Source organism: Aquarana catesbeiana, linkage group LG05 (genome assembly GCF_042186555.1).
Source record: "Aquarana catesbeiana isolate 2022-GZ linkage group LG05, ASM4218655v1, whole genome shotgun sequence".
NCBI classification, from domain to species: Eukaryota; Metazoa; Chordata; class Amphibia; order Anura; family Ranidae; genus Aquarana; species Aquarana catesbeiana.
The window spans coordinates 450658196-450682976 of NC_133328.1; positions in this window are offsets into that span (position 1 = coordinate 450658196).

Genomic DNA, 24781 nt, shown 5'->3' on the forward strand with positions numbered 1-24781 from the left:
CCTCCAGACCCTTTATTAACTTTGTTGCCCTTCTTTGTACTCGCTCAATTTCCAGTACATCCTTCCTGAGGACTGGTGCCTAGAATTGGACAGCATACTCTAGATGCGGTCGGACCAGAGTCTTGTAGAGCGGGAGAATTATCATTTTATCTCTGGAATTAATCCCCTTTTCAATGCATGCCAATATTCTGTTTGCTTTGTTAGCAGCATATGTCTATGAAGACATTGACAATATTTTTTTCTTGACCAATAACAGTGTTGCACTTTTTTTTTTTTTTTTTTTTTTTTTTTCCTTGTCAAAAGAAGTTTATTGAGTATACAATGTTATAAAGATACATAAAGTAAGTTTACAAGGATCTATAAAGTAAGCTCATTGTTTTACAGTAGGGTTTATATAGGTAAATATCATGAAATTTCAAATATTAAACATTGGGTTTACGTAAACCTAAATTAAAGATATATATCATTTCCTTAGTTACTTTTGTAGGTATTTAAATGATTTATACCTACTATACATATTGTTTACAAGTAGAGTGTATATAGGTCAAATAAATTCTGATAATGAGCTTTAATCGTAAGGTGGAGAAAAGGAAAGAAAAAGAAGAAAAAGGGTTGAAAGGTAGAGGTATGGTCCACAAGGTTGTCCCGCTCGTCAGTTTATTATTCTTTTTAGTTCTCTTTGAAGCCTTAGAATGGGTGTCTCTGTAAGTCATTTAATCTGTTACCATGGCAACAGGACAGAGTCATTGAAGTTTGACAAGAACTGTTGTTTTATCCAAGGATGCCAAAGTTTTTCAAATTTTGGAATTTGATTTTGATCGATGGCTACCATCTTAGCATGGGACATTGTATTATTCATACTGTGAATTGTTTCTGCTAGTACCAATGTAGGAGATTTCCATGCCTTGGCCACTGTTTGTTTTGCAGCCGTTATTAGTTGGATCATAAGTTTGAATTGAGAGAGTGTTAACCATTCCGGTTTTAGATTAAGTAAAGTTAAATATGGATCTAGTTGTATTATTTTTTTAAATATTTTAGATGCAATCACGAAGACTTCCTTCCAGAAGGTTTGGATTACGGGGCACGTCCACCATATGTGTAAATATGTGCCTATTTCTGGGCATCCTCGAAAACAAAGAGCTGAGGTATTAGGTGAATATTTTGCCACTCTAGCGGGTACAAGGTACCAGCGAGTTAGGACTTTATAATTTGTCTCCAGTGCTAAGATGTTGGGTGAAGATGACTTAGATGTGAGCCATATGTTAGACCAGTCCGTGTCTTCTAAAGTTCGTCCCAGGTCCTCCTCCCACCTCTGAACGTAAGAGGGTCTATTAAGATTTGCTACTCCATATAATTGATTATAAAGTGATGAAATTGTACCTTTAGCAAATGGATCTTTTGTACAGATTGATTCAAAAATGGATAATTGGGATAATGGTGTATCCCCCTTTAGGAATGGTGTATAGAAATTTTTGATTTGGAGATATCTAAATATCTCAGAGTTTGGTAGATCATATTTTTCTCTAAGCGATGGGAATGAAAGGAATGATTTAGATGCTATGAAGTCATTTAGTGTCTGAATGCCTGATGTTGTCCAAGCTTTAAAAGAATTTGGGTAGATCCATGCCGGATAAAAGGCCGGATTTCTGATAAAAGAAAGGAGAGGATTGTGTGGAGATTGTAACTGATATTTGGTTTTTAGTTTATCCCAGAGAGATAAGAAGTGTTTAGTTATGGGATTATGAATTTTAAAGCGGTCTTTAGGATCAAGCCATAATAAATTTGATATTAATAGAGGGTCATTTTCTGAAGCCTCTATAAATACCCATAATGGGATTTCCTGTTTTGCATGGTATTTGGAAAGACTGGCCAAATGTGCTGCTCTGTAGTAGTTAGTAAAATTAGGGTATCCCAGGCCTCCTTTATTTTTGGGAAGATGTAGTGTGTGTATAGGTATACGTGGTTTAGAAGAGCCCCATATAAACGAAGTTGCTCTTTTTTGTACTATTCTCAAAAAATAGGAAGGAATTGGAATAGGGAGGACTCTGAATAGATAAAGCAATTTGGGTAGAATAGTCATTTTGATTGCATTAATCTTCCCTATCCAGGATAAAGGAAGTTGCGACCATTGTTTTATTAGATTTGTGATCTGTCTTAATTTAGGAGGATAATTGGATAATTGGTTGAGAATAAGTCAGAATTAGATTCTGTTAAATGAATTCCAAGATATGGGATTGATTTTTCTGCCCATGTGAATGGGAGTGCAGCCCTAGCCGGGATCAATTCCATGTTTGTGAGTGAAATATTAAGCATTAGGCATTTCTTAGGATTAATCATAAGGCCGGATAGGGCTGCAAATCCATCAAGAGCTGGTATTAAGTTAGGACCAGAGACCTGTGGTGATGATAGAAAAAGTAATATATCGTCTGCAAATATACATAATTTGTGTGTAATACCTCCTACTTCAATGCCAGTTATAGTTTGGTTTGTTCTGATGTATTGGGCCATGGGTTCGAGTATAAGGGCAAATAATAAGGGAGATAATGGGCAACCCTGTCGGGTACCTCTTTCGATATTAAAGGCTTCAGATTTGTATCCAGCATATTTTATATAGGCTTTGGGTTTATTATATAATGCTTTGATCCATGTTAAAAAGTGGGGTCCAAAACCCCATTTTTGTAATGAATATTGCATATATTGCCAGGATACTGTGTCAAATGCCCTCTTAATATCGAGAGATAGAAAACATAAAGGGATTTTCCGTTTTTTAGCAATATGTGCCAATAACACTGCCCTGCGTATATTATCGCTTGCCTGTCTATTTGGCATGAAGCCTACTTGATCTCTATGTATTAATTTTCCTATAATGCTATTAAAGCATTTTGCTATTATTTTTGCTAATAATTTAATATCAAGGTTTAACAGAGAGATAGGCCGATAATTCACACAGGAAGTATCATCAGAAAGGGGTTTTGGGATCATACAAACAATTGCCATTAGTGTTTCTTGCCGAAAAGAATGTCCATCTAGAAGTTTGTTAAAAGTTTCAGTGAGAATGGGAGAGAGTATTTCTGAGAATGTTTTATAGTATAAAGCCGAGTAGCCGTCTGGGCCTGGTCTTTTGTTAAGTTTTAGGTCTTTTATGGCGTTAGCAACTTCATCTATAGTTATAGGCTCATCCAAACTGCTTTTTTGATTCTGAGATAACTCAGGTAAGGTTATTTTTGAGAAGAAGGATTCAGCCTCTGTAGGATTAAATTCATTGTTTGTCTTGTATAAAGTTGCGAGATGTGAGTGAAATTTATGGACTATTTTAACTGGATTACAAGTGTAAACATTTTTTGATAATTTCAAACGTATTGGTTTGAAAGATTTGTTAGTTGAATTTAATGCCCGAGCCAAATATGTACCTGGTTTGTTTGTATTCATGTAGAAATTGTGTTTGGAGCGTTTAAGGGGTTTATCAACTGACTCAGTGAGAAATAGATCGTATTCCAATCTAGATTTTTCCAGATGAGATTTTGTACTCTGAGATGGATTATCTTGAAATGATATGTAGGCTGCATTAAAATTGAGTTCTAGTTTTTTTGCTAGATTTTTGCGTTCCCGTTTAAATAGTGCCATTTGTCTTTGTATTGTACCACGCAAGACAGGCTTATGAGCTTCCCACAGTGTTATTGGGGAGATGTCTGTTGTATTATTAATTGATATGTATTCCTTTAAAGCTTGTTCAATGGCCATCTGATGTAGTGGGTGTTTGAGCATTATGTCCGGTAAGTACCACGTTGGGTCATGCGCTTTTGGTATGGCTGAGGCTATAGTAGTGTATACTGCATTATGGTCAGACCACGGAATCGGAATTATATCTGATGCAATAATATCTGGTATCATTCCTATTGTTAGAAAAATATGATCTATTCTGGTGAAGGTTTGATGAGGGTGCGAGAAATAAGTGAATTTCTTTTTCATTGGGTTACTTTCTCTCCACGAATCTACCAGATTGTATTTGGTAAGAAGTTGAGAAAATGGTAATCTAGAGGTTATTTTGGATGGTGTAAAAGGTGATTTATCTAGAAATGGGAGGAGGACCTGGTTCGAATCCCCACACATTATCACTGTTCCTATTTTGTGTGTATTAATCACTTGTAATATATGTGAGAGGAATGGTGTAGGTTGTTTGTTAGGAGCATAGTAGGAAATCACTGTGATTGCTGTATCCATTATATAACCCATGAGTATCAGGTATCTACCTTCTGGGTCTTTAATTTCTGATGATAAGGTGAATGGTGTGGATCGGTGAAATGCAATTAGAGTTCCCCTTTGCTTGGTACAGGCAGAAGCCATGTAAATTTGTTGATAAAAAGGAGAAATATATTTTGGAGTAGAATCTTTGGTGAAGTGTGTTTCTTGGAGGCATACTATGTGAGCCTTCTTGTTATGGAAAGTACGGAAGGCTTTGGTCCTTTTTTGAGGGACATTTATTCCCTGAACATTCAGGGAAAGTATATTCAGCGGTGCCATGGCAATAGATCAAATAGTTTTGACTTACTTTTTGTTATGCAGAGCTGACTGCGCAGATCAACCTGTGTGGACTGAAGAGATGAATAGATAGAAAAGAAACCAGTGAATTCTGGAGTAAAGAGTAAACAAAAAACATATGAGATTAGATGATACATTGTATAAATTATTTTTTGCAAGTAATCACAATTTACCCGTGAAAGAGAATAAATATCTCTCTCAGGGGAATAAGTGCCTTCGTCACACTCCCACATAATATGGTTGGGAGAATGAGGAGGGCTAATGGGGGTACACGGATCTTCCGCTTACAGGAGAGAAGTGCTATGTCAAAAGACATCAAAATGATGTTTCATTAATTGGAGTGCAGAATATAGTTTTTGTTGAAATTATTTATTCCAGGGTGGTTGTATATGGTTAGTCTTGCCCTAGGCTAAATAATTCAGTTAGAAAGGTACTGTTAATAACTTTGGTATTGGTGAAGATAGTTTGAATTATTTTGGGATTTTAACCCTTTTAGAGTAAACAATTACATATTTTATTCATATGTAACTGTTTAGATATGTTAACTCATAAAATTGAGGTTGTATTGCTTCAGATTAGAATAAACAAAAACATAATTCTAGGAACTAGTTAGGTAATAATATATTTGTTTTAAGAAAAGAAAGAAAAAGCTTCCATTACTTCTGGATTTTTGAACATATTTGTCCTAAAAAGTAATAAATCTATTGTTATTACCTGATAATATATAACTGAACAAGAATTTTCTTATTTCACTTATATATTCTAAGGCTATATGAATCAGAAGTAATAAGAAATATAACTGGAATGTAACATGATCCCACACAGTGTGTGACTATCAGAATGCAGTTACATTCAGTTATAAATATAGGTTTTTTTATAGAGAACCATCTCTTAGTATAATAAATGAAGAGATATCAGGAATTAGGATGTCAGTCCATTGAATCTTCTTGGTCCATGGATGATGTGGCATAACGGCCTCTTTTGTGAGAATGATGATTCCCATTTTGTTCTGAAATTTTCTGGGTGCTGCCTGAAGGTGAAGATGATGCCATTCTTCTGCGTGTGGGAGTGTTGCTGCTTGTGGGTTCTGTCAGATTTAATTTTAAAAGGGTTTGTTGTAGTTCATCTGCTGATCTGCTTCTGTAAATTGTACCTTGGTAGTTAAATCTGACTGAAAAGGGGAAGCCCCATTGATACATAATGTTGTGGCGTTGCAGTTCCATTAGTTGGGGTTTCATGGATCGTCTTTTAGTAATAGTAAGTTGGGATAGGTCAGCAAAAATTTGATAATTGTGTCCTTGAAAATTAAGTTCCTTTTTTTCTCTTGCAGCAATTAGTATTTGTTCTTTCGTTCTGTAATAATGAAATTTTGTGATTATATCACGTGGGGGTCCATCTTTCTTTTTGGCTGGGAGGGCTCTGTGTACTCTGTCCAGTTCTAAACGTTCAATAGGGATATCTGGCTTTAGTTCTTGTAATAGAGCAGTAATAGTAGATTGCAGGTCTGTCACAGTTTCAGGTATTCCCCTTATGCGCAAGTTTGAACGTCTGGCTCTATTTTCGTAATCTTCGAGCTTAGTTTGAAGTATTAAATTCTCTTTTTTTAATTGTTCCAATTCTGTTATATTTTCTTGGGTTGTAATTTCAATTTCATCCATTTTTATTTCTAGGGCTGCGGTGCGGTTTCCCAGCTCTCTTATTTCTTTGGTTAGGCTTTTTGTTATTTGGTCTGAGGTTTGTTTTAAAGCCTTATGAAGCATCTTTTCAAATTGTAATAATATTACTGGGGATGCTGAGGAGGCTTGTGGAGAAGTTTGTGAGAGGATTTGTTCTGTATCTGACTCAAATGGAGAGTCTTGCTGTGACATTTTCTGTCTGTGAGAGCGCCCTGATGCTGTATCTTGTGAGGTGACTGGAGCTGCTTCAGCTGCAGTGAGTGCCTGTGAGCTCTTTGTGAGGTGATTTTTATTTCTGCCACGGTTTCCTCCCAGTACCATATTTCCTGCCCAAACTTTCACAGTTTGTTCCCAGGGGCAAAAAGGTTCAAATGGATACCTTTTGAGCCTGCAGGCTCCGCTTTGTCCTTCTCTTCTCTCCTCAGCGGTGTGGAGCTCTAACAATGCATGTCTGCTCCGCTAGGCTCCGCCTCCTGCCTCTCGTGTTGCACTTTTCTTAACCACTTAAGGACTAGCCTCGTTTTCGACTTTAGGTGTTTACATGTTTAAAACAGTTTTTTTTGCTAGAAAATTACTTATAACCCCCAAACATTATATATTGTTTTTTTTTCTAACACCCTAGAGAATAAAATGGCAGTCAATGCAATACTTTTGTTTGCACTGTATTTGCGCAGCGGTCTTATAAGCGCATTTTTTTGGAATAAATTCACTTTTTTGAATAGAAAAATAAGACAACAGTAAAGTTAGCCAATTTTTTTTATATTGTGAAATATAATGTTACGCCAAGTAAAATGATACCCAACATGTCACGCTTCAAAATTGCGCCGCTCGTGGAATGGCGTCAAACTTTTACCCTTAAAAATCTCCATAGGCGACATTTAAAAAATTCTACAGGTTGCATGTTTTGAGTTACAGAGGATGTCTAGGGCTAGAATTATTGCTCTCACTCTACCGGTCATGGCGATACCTCACATGTGTGGTTTGACCACCGTTTTCATATGTAAGCACTACTCACATATGCATTTGCTTCTGCACGCAAGCTCGCCGGGACGGGGTGCTTTAAAAAATTTTTTGGTTTTCTTATTTATTTTACTTTATTTTTTCACAGTTTAAAAAAAAAAAATTGGATCACTTTTATTCCTATTACAAGGAATGTAAACATCCCTTGTAATAGAAAAAAAAGCATGACAGGTCCTCTTAAATATGAGATCTGGGGTCAAAAAGTCCTCAGATCTCATATTTGGATTTAAATGCAAAAACAAAAAAACAAAAAAAAATGTAATTTGAAAAAATGACAACAAAAAAATATGCCTTTAAGACGTATGGGTGGAGCTGACGTTATGACGTCGCTTCCGCCCTCCTATGGTATGGAGACGGGTGGGGCCATCTTCCCCTCACTCGTCTCCATACCATGGATGTGACAGGTCCTGATTGCCTCCACCGCTAACGACGGCTCCGGTAAGTGGCAGAGGGCACGGGAGAGCGGCGGGAGGGGGGTGGTACCTCTTCGCAGTGAATCCGTCACAGAGACCACCATTATTGTAAACAGAACCGCCGGCCCTAAAGATGGATACCTCGGTTGTGGCAGCAGCTGCTGCCGTTACCGAGATATCCACCTTCAAAGAAATGATGTATATATACAATGGCCGGTCGTTTAAAGAGCTTCCTGAACCACCTAAAATTATCTTTCAAATATAAATGTATTTGTGTATTCAAAGCATCATATACATTTGTTCCTATCCTGTGCTTTGTAAGAAACACTATATTTTTTGTTCATTGCAGTCCTGTTTTTAGAAGATAACTACTTTTACCTTTAACTCATTACCTCATAACACAAGAAAACTAGCCAATTTTACACAGTCTGAAGATGTTTACTGCTAGATCCAATCACACAAGCACCCAATGCTAGCCAAGTCCAATGCTGTGTGCATCCTTGTGAGTGTTTAGGCAGCCTCCAGGCTATTCTTAACCTAGAGAAGGTAGAAACTTAATAGATACAATGGCATCAGTTTCTGGAAATACCGAAGTGTATATTATATCTTATAGTCCAACTCCATGAAAAGTAAAAATCCCCCCTTACATCCCCCCTCAATACAAAGTTTCAATGCTTGTTTTTTTTATAGGGGAGGGAAAACATTAGGGGCTCATTTACACTTGCTTCAAAACATGGCTTTGGACATGTTTATTTAAATCTCTCTGAACGCCAGTCAAAGCACCTGTCGCTAAATAAAGTGATTAGCTTACAGTTTTGTTTACACCTTGCTTTTGCTTTGATTCGGCTTCGCTTCAGAAATGATACCCCATGTCATTTTAGTGGTGCTTCAAAGAGTCTTTAAAGCCTCCATAGAAGTTTATGACAAAGCTCGCTTGAAGCACTTGCAGCTTTTGAGGAGCTTTAATTCAGCTTTAGCTTAGGTTTGTTTTGTAGATATTGCAGGTATGAGATATCAACACACACACAGGGCATCTGCCAAGCTTCAGTAAAGCTTTAAAAAAGCACCACAACGTCTCATCGAAGCACTATCGAAGCACCACCGAAGCATTGAAGAAGCCTCAAAAACACATAAAAAAAGCATGTTGAAGCGGTAGGTGCTTTAATGTGTGTTGAAGTCAAAACAAGTGTAAATGATCCCTAAATTACCCAGTTATCCACTTCCCTGGCAGATGATGCTCCCCTATACTGCAGCAGTGAACTGTTCCTTGATGTCATCAAGTCCAGTGCAGGGCTGTAGGCCTAGTATCGGTCTTGATGATTACACTGTTCACTCTATTTATAAATAGAGTGAACAGTGTACAATATACAATATGCTGATGGAGAAGGTATAGCCTTCGAAAAGTGTTAGCCAATTAGGGCCCCAGAGGGTCCCCCTGTCCCCTGGAGCCTGCCAAGCTTGTGATTAGTGGGCTATTTATGAATAGCTCGATGAGCACTTTTGCTGAATATGTTTATGAGTATATTTTATGTAGTTCTCTTTTATTTAAATAAACACTGTGGGATAATTCACTAGGCTGGTGCACAGTGGCGGCTGGTGCTCAAAATTTTGGGGGGGGGGTGCAAACAAACTGAAAAATACTGAACCTCCCAGCAATTGCAGCCTCACTGTGCCCATCAAATGCAGCAATTGTGCCTATCAAATGCAGACACTGTGCCCATCAAATGCAGCCATTGTGCCCATCAAATGCAGCCACTGTGTCCATCAAACGCAGCCACTTGTGCCCATCATTAGGGATGAGCTTCGAGTTCGAGTCGAACTCATGTTCGACTCGAATATTGGCTGTTCGCAAGTTCGCCGAACAGCGAACAATTTGGGGTGTTCGCGGCAAATTCGAATGCCGCGGAACACCCTTTAAAAGTCTATGGGAGAAATCAAAAGTGCTAATTTTAAAGGCTAATATGCAAGTTATTGTCATAAAAAGTGTTTGGGGACCCAGGTCCTGCCCCAGGGGACATGGATCAATGCAAAAAAAAGTTTTAAAAACGGCCGTTTTTTCAGGAGCAGTGATTTTAATAATGCTTAAAGTCAAACAATAAAAGTGTAATATCCCTTTAAATTTCGTACCTTGGGGGTGTCTATAGTATGCCTGTAAAGGGGCGCATGTTTCCTGTGTTTAGAATAGTCTGACAGCAAAATGACATTTTGAAGGAAAAAACTCATTTAAAACTACCCGCGGCTACTGCATTGCCGACAATACACATAGAAGTTCATTGATAAAAACGGCATGGGAATTCCCCAAAGGGGAACCCCGAACCAAAATTAAAAAAAAAAAAAAATGATGTGGGAGTCCCCCTAAATTCCATACCAGGCCCTTCAGGTCTGATATGGATATTAAGGGGAGCCCCAGCCAAAATTTAAAAAAAAAAATGACGTGGGGTTCCCCCTAAATTCCATACCAGACCCTTCAGGTCTGGTATTGATTTTAAGGGAAACCCCGCGCCAAAAAAAAACAAAAAACGGCGTGGGGTCCCCCCAAAAATCCATACCAGACCCTTATCCGAGCACGCAACCTGGCAGGCCGCAGGAAAAGAGGGGGGGACGAGAGTGCGGCCCCCCCTCCTGAACCGTACCAGGCCACATGCCCTCAACATTGGGAGGGTGCTTTGGGGTAGCCCCCCAAAACACCTTGTCCCCATGTTGATGAGGACAAGGGCCTCATCCCCACAACCCTGGCCGGTGGTTGTGGGGGTCTGCGGGCGGGGGGCTTATCGGAATCTGGAAGCCCCCTTTAACAAGGGGACCCCCAGATCCCACCCCCCCCTGTGTGAAATGGTAAGGGGGTACTTACCCCTACCATTTCACTAAAAAACTGTCAAAAATGTTAAAAATGACAAGAGACAGTTTTTGACAATTCCTTTATTTAAATACTTCTTCTTTCTTCTATCTTCCTTCATCTTCTGGTTATTCTGGTTCTTCTGGCTCTTCTGGTTCTTCCTCCGGCGTTCTCGTCCAGCATCTCCTCCGCGGCATCTTCTATCTTCTTCTCCTCGGGCCGCTCCGCACCCATGGCATGGGGGGGAGGCTCCCGCTCTTCTCTTCTTCTTTTCTTCTCTTCTTCATTTTCTTCTCCGGGCCGCTCCGCACCCATGCTGGCATGGAGGGAGGCTCCCGCTGTGTGACGGTGCTCCTCGTCTGACAGTTCTTAAATAACGGGGGGTGGGGCCACCCGGTGACCCCGCCCCCCTCTGACGCACGGTGACTTGACGGGACTTCCCTGTGACATCACGGGGAATGCCACAGGGAAGTCCCGTCATGTCCCGTGCGTCAGAGGGGGCGGGGTCACCGGGTGGCCCCGCCCCCCGTTATTTAAGAACTGTCAGACGAGGAGCGCCGTCACACAGCGGGAGCCTCCCTCCATGCCAGCATGGGTGCGGAGCGGCCCGGAGAAGAAAATGAAGAAGAGAAGAAGAGAAGAAAAGAAGAAGAGAAGAAGATGAAGAAGATGAAGAGAAGAGCGGGAGCCTCCCCCCCATGCCATGGGTGCGGAGCGGCCCGAGGAGAAGAAGATAGAAGACGCCACGGAGGAGATGCTGGACGAGAACGCCGGAGGAAGAACCAGAAGAGCCAGAAGAACCAGAAGAACCAGAAGATGAAGGAAGATAGAAGAAAGAAGAAGTATTTAAATAAAGGAATTGTCAAAAACTGTCCCTTGTCATTTTTAACATTTTTGACAGTTTTTTAGTGAAATGGTAGGGGTAAGTACCCCCTTACCATTTCACACAGGGGGGGGCCGGGATCTGGGGGTCCCCTTGTTAAAGGGAGCTTCCAGTTTCCGATAAGCCCCCCGCCCGCAGACCCCCACAACCACCGGCCAGGGTTGTGGGGATGAGGCCCTTGTCCTCATCAACATGGGGACAAGGTGTTTTGGGGGGCTACCCCAAAGCACCCTCCCAATGTTGAGGGCATGTGGCCTGGTACAGTTCAGGAGGGGGGGCGCACTCTCGTCCCCCCCTCTTTTCCTGCGGCCTGCCAGGTTGCGTGCTCGGATAAGGGTCTGGTATGGATTTTTGGGGGGACCCCACGCCATTTTTTTTTTTTTTTTGGCGCGGGGTTCCCCTTAAAATCCATACCAGACCTATGGAATTTAGGGGGAACCCCACGTCATTTTTTTAAAAAATTTTGGCCGGGGTTCCCCTTAATATCCATACCAGACCTGAAGGGCCTGGTATGGAATTTAGGGGGACTCCCACGTCATTTTTTTTTTTTTAATTTTGGTTCGGGGTTCCCCTTTGGGGAATTCCCATGCCGTTTTTATCAATGAACTTCTATGTGTATTGTCGGCAATGCAATAGCCGCGAGTAGTTTTAAATAAGTTTTTTCCTTCAAAATGTCATTTTGCTGTCAGACTGTTCTAAACACAGGAAACATGCGTCCCTTTACAGGCATACTATAGACACCCCCCAGCTACGAAATTTAAAGGGATATTACACTTTTATTGTTTGACTTTAAGCATTATTAAAATCACTGCTCCTGAAAAAAGGGCCGTTTTTAAAACTTTTTTTGCATTGATCCATGTCCCCTGGGGCAGGACCCAGGTCCCCAAACACTTTTTATGACAATAACTTGCATATTAACCTTTAAAATTAGCACTTTTGATTATTCATGTTCGTGTCCCATAGACTTTAACGGTGTTCGCGTGTTCGAACGAACTTTTTTCCTGTTTGCATGTTCTGGTGCGAACCGAACAGGGGGGTGTTCGGCTCATCCCTACCCATCATACACAGCCACTTGTGCCCATCATATGCAGCCACTTGTGCCCATCATATGCAGCCACTTGTGCCCATCATATGCAGCCACTTGTGCCCCATCATATGCAGCCACTTGTTCCCATCATATGCAGCCACTTATGCCCATCATATGCAGCCACTTGTGCCAATCAAATGCAACCACTTGTGCTTATCATTTGCAGCCACTGTGCCCCATCATATGCAGCCACTTGTGCCCATCATATGAAGCCACTTGTGCCCATCATTTGCTGCCACCTGTGCCCATCAAATGCAGCCACTTGTGCCCATCATATGCAGCCACCTGTGCCCATCATATGCAGCCACTTGTGCCCATCATATGCAGCCACTTGCGCCCCATCATATGCAGCCACTTGTGTCCATCATTTGCTGCCACCTGTGCCCATCAAATGCAACCACTTGTGCCCATCAAATGCAGCCACTTGTGCCCATCATATGCAGCCACCTGTGCCCATCATATGAAGCCACTTGCGCCCCATCATATACAGCCACTTGTGCCCATCATTTGCCGCCACCTGTGCCCATCAAATGCAACCACTTGTGCCCATCATATGCAGCCACTTGTGCCCATCATATGCAGCCACTTGTGCCAATCAAATGCAGTCACTTGTGCCTGTCATATGCAGCCACTTGTGCCTGTCATATGCAGCCATTTGTGCCCGTCAAATGCAGCCACTTGTGCCAATCAAATGCAGCCACTTGTGCCCATCATATGCAGTCACTTGTGCCAATCAAATGCAGCCACTTGTGCCCATCAAATGCAACCACTTGTGCCTTTCAAATGCAGCCATTTGTGCCCGTCAAATGCAGCCACTTGTGCCTAGCATATGCAGCCACTTGTGCCAATCAAATGCAGCCACTTGTGCCAATAATATGCAGCCATTTGTGCCCATTTAATGCATCCACTTGTGCCTGTCCAATGCAGCCACCTGTTCCCAGTATTTGCAGCCACGTGTGCCAATCAAATGCAGCCATTTGTGCCCATCATATGCAGCCACTTGTGCCCAGTATATGCAGCCACTTGTGCCAATCATATGCATCCACTTGTGCCCATCATATGCAGCCATTTGTGCCCATCAAATGCAGCCACTTGTGTCAATCAAATGCAGCCATTTGTGCCCATCAAATGCAGCCACTTGTGCCCATCAAATGCAGCCACTTGTGCCCATCAAATGCAGCCACTTGTGCCCATCATATGCAGCCACCTGTGCCCATCATATTCAGCCACTTGTGCCCATCATATGAAGCCACTTGCGCCCCATCATATGCAGCCACTTGTGCCCATCATTTGCTGCCACCTGTGCCCATCAAATGCAACCACTTGTGCCCATCATATGCAGCCACTTGTGCCCATCATATGCAGCCACTTGTGCCAATCAAATGCAGTCACTTGTGCCTGTCATATGCAGCCACTTGTGCCTGTCATATGCAGCCATTTGTGCCCGTCAAATGCAGCCACTTGTGCCAATCAAATGCAGCCACTTGTGCCCATCATATGCAGTCACTTGTGCCAATCAAATGCAGCCACTTGTGCCCATCATATGCAGCCATTTGTGCCCATCAAATGCAGCCACTTGTGCCTATCAAATGCAACCACTTGTGCCTTTCAAATGCAGTCATTTGTGCCCGTCAAATGCAGCCACTTGTGCCTAGCATATGCAGCCACTTGTGCCAATCAAATGCAGCCACTTGTGCCAATAATATGCAGCCATTTGTGCCCATTTAATGCATCCACTTGTGCCTGTCCAATGCAGCCACCTGTTCCCAGTATTTGCAGCCACGTGTGCCAATCAAATGCAGCCATTTGTGCCCATCATATGCAGCCACTTGTGCCCAGTATATGCAGCCACTTGTGCCAATCATATGCATCCACTTGTGCCCATCATATGCAGCCATTTGTGCCCATCAAATGCAGCCACTTGTGTCAATCAAATGCAGCCACTTGTGTCAATCAAATGCAGCCATTTGTGCCCATCAAATGCATCCACTTGTGCCTGTCAAATGCAGCCACTTGTGCCCAGTATTTGCATCCACTTGTGCCCATCAAATGCAGCCAGGCTCGGCTGTCACTTCACTAATCCCCCCCCCCGCAGCAGGTCCAATGGCACTTACCGCTCCTCTCCTGGAGTAATGAGGCTCTCTTCCTCGGGGGCTCTCTTCCTCGGTGGGAAGCGGCGGCTTTCCTCCTCTGCGGCTTTCTTCCTCGGCGGCTCTCCTCCTCTGCAGCTCTCTTCCTCAGTGGCTCTCTTCCTCAGCGGCTCTCTTCCTCAGCGGCTCTCCTTCTCAGTGGGAAGCGGCGGCTGCAGGTCCTGTGTCCGCTCAGCTCGTCTTTAGGCTTCCTCTGCCGTGTCTCCTCTTCCTCCAAAGAGTTAGGCATCCAATAGGATTGCCTAATGCTTTGGCCAATCAGGAGACAGGTCTCACTGACCTGCCTGCTGATTGACAGGGAGCAATGTTAGTGTGAAAATAAAGAAAATTCATTCGCTATGTCACATAACGGGGTGGGATCGGGACGCAGGGCTCTGAGCCCTGAGCCCACCCTATTTTGAAGCCTATTAGAGCCTCTAATCACGTGGTTCAAAATACACCCCCCCCGCCTATCCCCGCCATAGTATTTTATGTGTCCAGTATGCTGAAAGGGGCCTCTCTCAATGTCTCTCAAAGACTTCAACCAATACAAATCTGCCCTCCAAAAATATTATTCTCTCCTCCACACTGCCAAGCAGACCTATTTTACAACTCTTATTAATACCTTCTCTACCTTCAACTACTTAATCGTCCACTCACTGACTCACTCACTGCCCAGGAGATTGCTAATCACTTCAAAAACAAGATTGATACAATCCGTGATGAAATCTCCACTCTACAGGTATCTCCCCCAGTTAAGACCCCATGTCAACAGGTACAACTGACACTCCCTTATTCAAATCTGCTACTACAGATGAAGTTGCTAAACTCCTTTCTAATGCCCATCTAACCACCTGTCCCCTGGATCCTATTCCCTCTCAAATACTATGGTCGCCCCATCCTACACTCTCTAACCCACATCTTTAATCTCTCTCTCACCTCTGGCATTTTCCCCAATGCTCTAAAACATGCACTGGTCACCCCCATACTTAAAAATCCGTCCTTGGACCCTACCAATCTTAACAACCTACACCCTATCTCCTTGCTCCCCTTTTCCTCTAAACTCCTTGAATGCCTGGGTTACAACCAACTGAGTGACCACCTCTTTAAAAATAACTTTCTTGATCCCTTTCAATCTGGATTTCGCCCTCAACACTCCACAGAAAGTGCTTTTTTAAAACTCACAAATCACCTACTAACTGCAACAACCAACGGACACTATTCTGTACTCCAACTTCTGGACCTTTCAGCTGCCTTTGACACGGTTGACCACCCCCTCCTCCTCAAAAAACTTTACTCCCTTGGTCTCTGTGACAGTGCTCTTCAGTGGCTCTCATCCTACCTACCCCAATGAACCTTCAGTGTCACTTTCAATTCTACTTCCTCCACTCCTCTTCCCTTCTCCGTCTGGGTCCCCCAAGGTTCTGTTCTTGGACCTCTTTTATTTTCAATCTACACCTCTTCCCTGGGTCAGCTGATAGCCTCTCACAGCTTTCAATATCTTTCATATGCTGATGACACACAAATTTATCTCTCCACTCCTCAACTCACTCCACTAGTCTCCTCACGCATCACTAACTTACTAACAGACATATCTGTATGGATGTAAAACAGAAAGCCGCGCATTAAACTATTGTATGCATATATACACTGTTGTGATGTGAAAAATATAATAAAAAGTTCTTTGATTTATTGAAAGTCCAAAAAAAGAGAAAAAAAATTATATATAAAATAAAAAAAAAATCCTCAATAGTCCAATTGATGGTACTAGATGCTCAAGTGAATCAAAATAAAAAAAACGCAAATGATAAGTAGAATGCTTACCAGATGGTAAGCCAAATAAAGCAAGTGGCTTAAACCCAGCCTGGGCCTTTAAAGAACCAATCCCGGTGAATTTGGACAAAATTCCACTCGTGAAAATGGACGTGGATTCACGAAGATTCAACCCAAAAAAATGTTGAAAAACAACATAGCGTAATATTGTCAACAAATGTGAAAAAAAGAAGAAAGAAAGGGGGGGACCCTCACACAGTGATAAATCATGTACAAATCATAAAAAACACCCAGTGCCTATGGACACACATAAGCCTCTGTGTGAGTAACATGCAATCATGCAGGTAGTGGGTATTGTCCTAGTAGGAAAATAAATATACACCAACACCTTACAAAGATTCTGATTACCAGATGCATATAAACATATATGAGTGGATATCGATCACCAAATAGTATTAGTGAAGGGGTTTAAAACGTGCAGCAAACCACACAGAGTTCCTGCTTACCAGATGTAAAACTTTGAATGAGCAAACTGACACAGCCTAAGGAAACAGCCTCCTTGCATAGTACGATGTAGACCCATCATGCCAGACATATCCAAAGCTCAGTAATTATGTTTTTCAGAGCCCTTCATCACACCACACCTGGGAAAGTATCCACCCAACTTCACTCTGCTCTTCACACTGCTTCCGGAGTGGTGTGATGAAGATGTCAAAGGGCCACTAGAGAATTTTTGGTTCAATACATTCCCCATTCATCAGGCGTGTAAGACTATTCAGTCTTTATCAAAGATGTATACTAAGCAATCTTTTTGTGTGCAAAAATTCAAGCCTGTATTTGGATAATTATCTAAAGTATATATGGGCTCATTCAGAAACAGGGTCATCAAGGGCAATAATGAAGTGTAAAATTAACTAACCTATAATTACAAAGCAGAAATTAAATCATTTGTATCTAATCTGACTAAAGGAGGTCATTAGCTTACTTACTTTGCACAACATTATTGCTCCTACTTTTCCTTTATGAAGAGCCCAATAAAATCTAAAGACAATATATTTTGCTTTTGTGATTTAGCTTGTAATTTTCCATTGGATGCTGAGCTAGCAGGGACACATTTATGTTGGAACTAAGAGATTTTATCATTGGTAAATAAATGCACCTATCAACTTATAATACACTATTACTTTCTCTTTGGTGAATCTGTATGTGCTTTATTATTTAGGAGGTATTCAAAGTGGATGATTAATTAAATACTGGGCAAATCAACTTTCTTGTCACCTGTGTGCAATCAACTACCGGATCACTTATAAATACATATAATTAAAACAAATGATACCACCTAAATGTGGATTAGCACAGCTCCACTGCTGCATATTAAACATGAATCATAGGTAAGACAAATGTGCAGTTTTGAATTATTTATCAAGTAATCACAATGTGCAATGTGGAGCGTGTTTTTTTTTTTCATTCATTGCAGTATTTATCATTTTTATTACATTTTACATTTATAGGTATAATTAAAGTCTGGGAAAATGAAGATGTATTTAAAATATAATAAAATAATTTCAGCTTCATCAAATAAATGGCAATTCTGCATTTAAGAAAGGAGTCTCTGGGAACCCCCAAAGTGCTTTTTTTAAGCATTAAAGATTGTCATCTGCTTGTTAAACAGCATTGCTTAACAAATAGCAGTTGTTATAAATGTTCAAGAGCTGTTTCAAAGGGACACGCAAAACTATTTATAATAATGTGATTCACTATCAAGATGAGCATAGATAATGAAAAAAAGGGAAGGTTTCATAGTGAACAGAAAACCAAATATGAAAGTGCAAAATTTATAAAGTGCAAATCTGTGAATCGCTCTTCAAAGTGTGTGAATCACTTTTCAGAGTCCTCTCAAAATATCAATGACACAAATATTTGAGTGCAGAAATTGAAAAAATGCAGTTCGATTAATCGCTCTTAAGGGTGGGTGAATCGCTTTTCAGAATCCTCTCAAAGTGTCAGTGGCACACAAACACAGCAAATCCCTCCACCACATAAATTTCACGCTTACCAGATAGTAAGCTGTGTAGAGCTTCTGGCTAATTACCCAGCCTGGGCCTTTGATCACCGGTTGGATTGGGATAGCAGCTTACATCCAAGGACCTCGTACAATGGAGCCAGACAGATGGACTTGGACTTGGAGGTGAATTCAAAGGGAGCAAATCTCAATCAGAGAGAGGACTCAAGTGTGAACCGAGAGGAAAAGAGGACTCGCCATAGTGTAAAAAGCCAATGGACCGTTTAATAAATAAAAGTAATACACTTACTCAAGGAACATAAAAAACAGAATGTAAAAAGTAGCCGGTCAGCTAAGATAAATGCCGGTCCCTGCGGGTTCGCAGCAACACTATGACGTCAGCATGTCCCTCTACCCGATGCATTTCGTTACAATATGACGTCATCCTGGGGCAAGAGTGGCGTGCTGGCTCACCGCTTTAACAGCATATACAGATGGAACCACACCTCGATTTGAACCTCGGGTAGGCAGATCCAAAAATCTCCATATTGGAAAAGGGAAAACCTAATAATAACTAGAATATTTCTGTAAATTCATCCCACGTTACATCCTCATCTGAGTTACTACTAAGTAGAACAGGACTGCAGGAAAAAAGGCATTATTATATAATATATTTAATAAAAAGGCCACAAATTTGCACCTTCCAGAAAGCTAATCCAATCAAAGAAAATAGACTGGCCTCTACGGAGTTTCATCACTCTGGCCTTTCAAATGCCTCATTATTTAACCCCCCTGGGGCCTTGGCCCATCCCATATAGTATTCAAAGATGAAGTCCTTAGAGACTTAGATCAGGTGAAAATTAGGAATGTTAGGAACGACAAGGATTTGGAAGCAGGTATTGACTCTTTGTGTAACAACAAAGATTTGGTTATACGCCCTGCCAATAAGGGGGGGGGATTAGATAGGACAGATTATATGAGTGAGATGCATAGGATTCTGGGGGATCGAGATACTTACACACCTTTAGTATTCAACCCTTTGGTCAAATATAAAAAGGTACTGGAAAGGATCATTGCTGGGGTTCAGGAAGGGGTGTTCTGAATAAAAAAAAGGCTCTTTCTGATGCCTAAAGCACAACGTACCCCCATTATTTATTATCTGCCAAAGTTACATAAGAACCCTACCTGCCTCCCCCCGGGTCATTCAATAGTAAGTGGCATTGATTCTGTCACATCCCGGGTGGGCAGGTACATTGATTTATTTTTGCAGTCTTTGGTGCAGAGGATGCCTTCTTATTTAAAAGACTCTCAACATAAATTTATTATCGGAGTATACACCTAAGGGAGGGATGTGGCTAGTGATGGCAGACGTCACTTCATTATACACGATTATACCACATGATTTGGGTTTGGCTGCTGTAAATTATTATCTGGATAGTGATTCAGATCTGCCAAGTGGTCAGATCTCCTTCATTTTGGAATTACTTGAATTTGCTGCTTCACACAATTATTTTTGGTTTAATACACAGTTTTTTTGCCAGGAAAGAGGGGTAGCTATGGTGGCTATGGGAGCCAAATATGCTCCTAGTCTTGCCAACCTCTTTATGGCCCGATGGGAGGAGGATGTCATCTATGCCCAACAGAGACCTCAGATGGTTCTTTGGACAAGATATAAAGATGACATCCTCCTCCTGTGGGATGGCACTAGTTCTGATTTGACTCAGTTTATCAGCTCTCCGAATAACAATACGAGAGGGATACACATGAGTAGGGATGAATTTCAAGTTCGAGTGGACTCAAACATCACATGTTCAACCATTCGTCAAATTGCGAACGATATAGGCCGTTCGCGCCAAATTTGAATGGCGCGTCATGGCCCATAATTCACTGCGGCATCGCAGTGCATTGCTGGCTGATGATTGGCCAAGCATGCACTATGACCCGCTTGCTTGGCCAAGAGATTAGGGGCCGGTGTGGAGCACACGTGGAGCGTGCATGACGTCACAGGTTGTCTGTCTGCTTCTGGGTTCGGTATCCAGGGGAGGGATCGTCCAGGGAGGAGGGCTAGCACAGAAGTTGAGAGAAGGCTACGCACTCGGAGCCACTGCTCCTTCAAGAGGCCTATTGAAGGAGCAGTGGCTCCGAGCGCGTAGCCTTCTTCCAACCTCCCTGCTAGCCCTCCTCCCTGGATGATTCCTCCCCTGTATATCGAACCCGGAAGCATACGGACGACCTGTGACGTCATGCATGCTCCACGTGCACTCCACGCCGGCCCCTAGTCTCTTCCTGATGGCCACAGAAGGAGCTCCCGGCTGGTAATCCACCTTCTGCAGCCCAGCATCCCTGCAGCATCACTACCACAGGATCAGAGCCTTTTATATGTTTTTATCCTGTAAGTGTGTTTTTACCTGGTGTCATTAAACATTATTTGTTAATACTACACTCAGGTGGCGCTTCCTTCTCTACCCCTCTCTCATCCATCACAGAGCCAGCTCTCTGAGGACAGCAGCCGCCTAGCCTACCAGCCTACTTTAACCATTACATTACCGGTTATCACTTAACCCTTGAACTTCCAGCCTGTCCCCTTTGGACTAAGTTGCTCAGCCCTTTATATCTGCTGTTATATATGGACTTGTGTGTTTGCGCTTACAGTTACCAATACTCTGTTTACCTGAAGAATATTGGTGGTGTTCTTCTGATCCTATTAGTACAGTACCACAAGCAGCTGCAGTATTTACAAGTTAGTGTAGTGCGTCTTCTGCACAGTGTTCACCTAAAGCTACCTGAAGAAAATTGGTGATGCTCTTCTGATCCTATTAGTACCGCAGGCAGCTGCAGTATTTACAAGTTAGTGTAGTGCGTCCTCTGCACAGTGTGCACCTAATGCTACCTGAAGAAAATTGGTGGTGTTCTTCTGATCCTATTAGTACCGCAGGCAGCTGCAGTATTTACAAGTTAGTGTAGTACGTCCTCTGCACAGTGTGCACCTAAAGCTACCTGAAGAAAATTGGTGGTGTTCTTCTGATCCTATTAATACCGCAGGATGCTGTAGTATTTACAGTTAGTGTAGTGCGTCCTCTGCACAGTCTGCACCTAAAGCTACCTGAAGAAAATTGGTGGTGTTATTCTGATCCTATTAGTACCACAGGAAGCTGTAGTATTTACAAGTTAGTGTAGTGCGTCCTCTGCACAGTGTGCACCTAAAGCTACCTGAAGACAATTGCTGTTGTTCTGCTCCTATTAATACCACAGGCAGGCAGCTACAGTATTTACAGTTAGTGTACTGTGTCCTCTGCACAGTGTGCACCTAAAGCTACCTGAAGAAAATTGGTAGTGTTCTTCTGATCCTATTAATACCACAGGCAGGCAGCTACAGTATTTACAGTTAGTGTACTGCGTCCTCTACACAGTGTGCACCTAAAGCTACCTGAAGACAATTGCTGTTGTTCTGCTCCTATTAATACCACAGGCAGGCAGCTACAGTATTTACAGTTAGTGTACTGTGTCCTCTGCACAGTGTGCACCTAAAGCTACCTGAAGAAAATTGGTGATGTTCTTCTGATCCTATTAATACCGCAGGCAGCTGTAGTATTTACAAGTTAGTGTAGTGCATCCTCTGCACGGTGTGCACCTAAAGCTACCTGAAGACAATTGCTGTTATTCTGCTCCTATTAATACCACAGGCAGGCAGCTACAGTATTTACAGTTAGTGCACTGTGTCCTCTGCACAGTGTGCACCTAAAGCTACCTGAAGAAAATTGGTGGTGTTCTTCTGATCCTATTAGTACCACAGGCAGGCAGCTGCAGTATTTACAGTTAGTGTACTGCGTCCTCTGCACAGTGTGCACCGCTACCTGAAGACAATTGCTGTTGTTCTGCTCCTATTAATACCACAGGCAGGCAGCTACAATATTTACAGTTAGTGTACTGTGTCCTCTGCACAGTGTGCACCTAAAGCTACATGAAGAAAATTGGTGGTGTTCCTCTGATCCTATTAGTACCACAGGCAGGCAGTTGATTCTGCTAGCTGCAGTATCAGTATATATATACATCCCAGCTTTGTGCAGCTACATCTCACCGCAGGCCATATGTCTGGAAGGCCAACAAGGAGAAGCAGACAGTCACAAGCCAATAAAAGAGGGCAAGCAGGCTCTGTGTCTAGAGGCAACAGTGCTGGTTGTGGAGACAGTGCATCCTCATCAGCATGTGGCCAAGACTTGGTAGAGTGGGTGACCAAGCCGTCCTCATCCTCCTCATCCTCTCTCACCCAGGCTCAGGGTACTTTGTCTGACAAAGCAGCTGCCAACGCAGCCTCTTCCCTTGGCTCAATGGCATCAGTCACTCCTTCCCTAGTCCCTTCTGAGTAGTCCCCTGAACTGTTTGACCACAGTGTTGAGTACATGCTCCAGGAGGATGCCCAGCATTTTGAAGGCTTCGATGATGGTACCCAGCTAGAGGAAGGCAGTAACGTGAGCCCAGAGAGATGTGGTGCCCAAGAAGGACAGCAATCTGGCAGTCATGTTCCCCCAGCTGCAGCATACTGCCAGCTTTGCTCCAGTGATGAGGAGTGAGGGGATTATGAGGTCACTGACTCCATGTGGGTGCCTGATAGGAGAGAGGAGGAGGAGGAGGCACATCTCCAATGAAGCAAGATGCCCTCCAGGGGCCAGCTTAAGGGCAGCACACCGACTGCATCACACCGCAGAGCTCCACATGTGCAGGGCGCTGCTGTCTCTGCGCGTTATTCCAAAAGTTCTTTGGTTCTTTGGCATCAGATCCCACCGCTGCTATTTGCAACATATGTCTCAAGCGTATCTTGCATGGCCAAAACATCACCCGCTTGGGCACCACATGCTTGACCAGACATATGTCGACCTGCCATGCAGTTCGTTGGCAAGCGTACCTAAAAGACCCACACCAAAGAACAAAGCGGACCTCTCCTTGCTCCTCATCATCTGGGATCTCCAACCCCACTATACCTTCAGTCCTCTGCACTGAGAGGAATGAAGGTGTAGAATCAGGTGTGTCACAGCCAAGTACTTGCGGGCAATCTGCTATCGGTACACTGACGTCAGATTGTACCAGGCAAGTTTCCCTGCCCCAGCTTCTGCACCACCAAAAGAAGTTTGCTCCCAGCCATCCACATGCCCAGCGGTTGAATGCTAGCTTGGCTAAATTGCTAGCACTTCAACTGCTGCCTTTTCAGTTGGTAGACTCTGCCGCCTTCCATGAGTTTGTGGAATGTGTGGTTCCTCAGTGGCAGGTTCCCTCCTCTTCTTGTTCCTCCATGGCCTCTTCCTGTGCTGATTTGTCCTCGGAACCAGCGGTGCTCTGTAGGCATTCAAGGGGCTACGCAAGCACGCATGCCAAAAGATGCCATGTGGTGCTTGAGCTGGTGTGCTTGGGGGACAGGAGCCACACTGGGGCAGAGATTCTGTCATCTCTGCAATGGCAGGTTCAGAGGTAGTTGATGCCACACCAGCTTAAGGCAGGTATGGTGGTTTGCGACAATGGCACCAACCTCCTCTCAGCCCTCCAACACGCACAACTGACCCATGTGCCTTGTTTGGCTCAGGTCCTTAACTTGGTGGTGCCACGGTTGTTGGGCAGGTACCTGGGCTTACAGGATGTCCTGAGGCAGGTTAGGAAAGGCTGTGTGCATTTCCGCAGGTCATATAATGCCAGTGCTCGGCTGGCTGACCTCCAAAAGGAATTTAACATGCCCAAGAACCGCCTAATCTGTGACATGCCCACCAGGTGGAACTAAACGTTGGCCATGCTGCAGCGGCTGCACACGCAGCAGAGGGCCTTCAATGAGTACCTATGCCACCAGGACAGGGTCAGGGTTTTTTTCCCCATGCCAGTGGGCTATGATCAGGAATGCATGCACTGTCCTTACACCATTTGAGGAGGCCACGAGGATGGTGAGCAGTGACAGTGCATGCATCAGTGACACTGTCCCTCTTGTCCACCTGCTGAGTTTAATAATGGACAGGGCACTTGAGGCAGAACAGAGGGAGGAAGAGGAGGACTTCCTTACCTCTCAAGGACCCTGGGCAGGTGGTGTTGTGGTTGGGATTTGAACCGGCGACCCTTTTTGCTGCCGGGCGAGAGTGCTACCCACTATACCACTGTGTCAATTTATAAATCCTTCATATTCATTATTCTAGTTTTTGACTTTTGTTTTGTATGAATCAGATTCTAATGTTATCAGATAGGGGTCCATTTTAGTATGGGACCCCACCATATACTTTATAGCTTAATATAACTTTTTTTCTTCACCACCTAAAAACCATATAATATAATACAATTAATTTCTACATTGGATGTGCCATGACTTCTTGCATCTTTATCGATATGATGTTGTATTATGTATTATATATAATTTATTTATGTATTTTGATTACTATGATTATGCCCTCG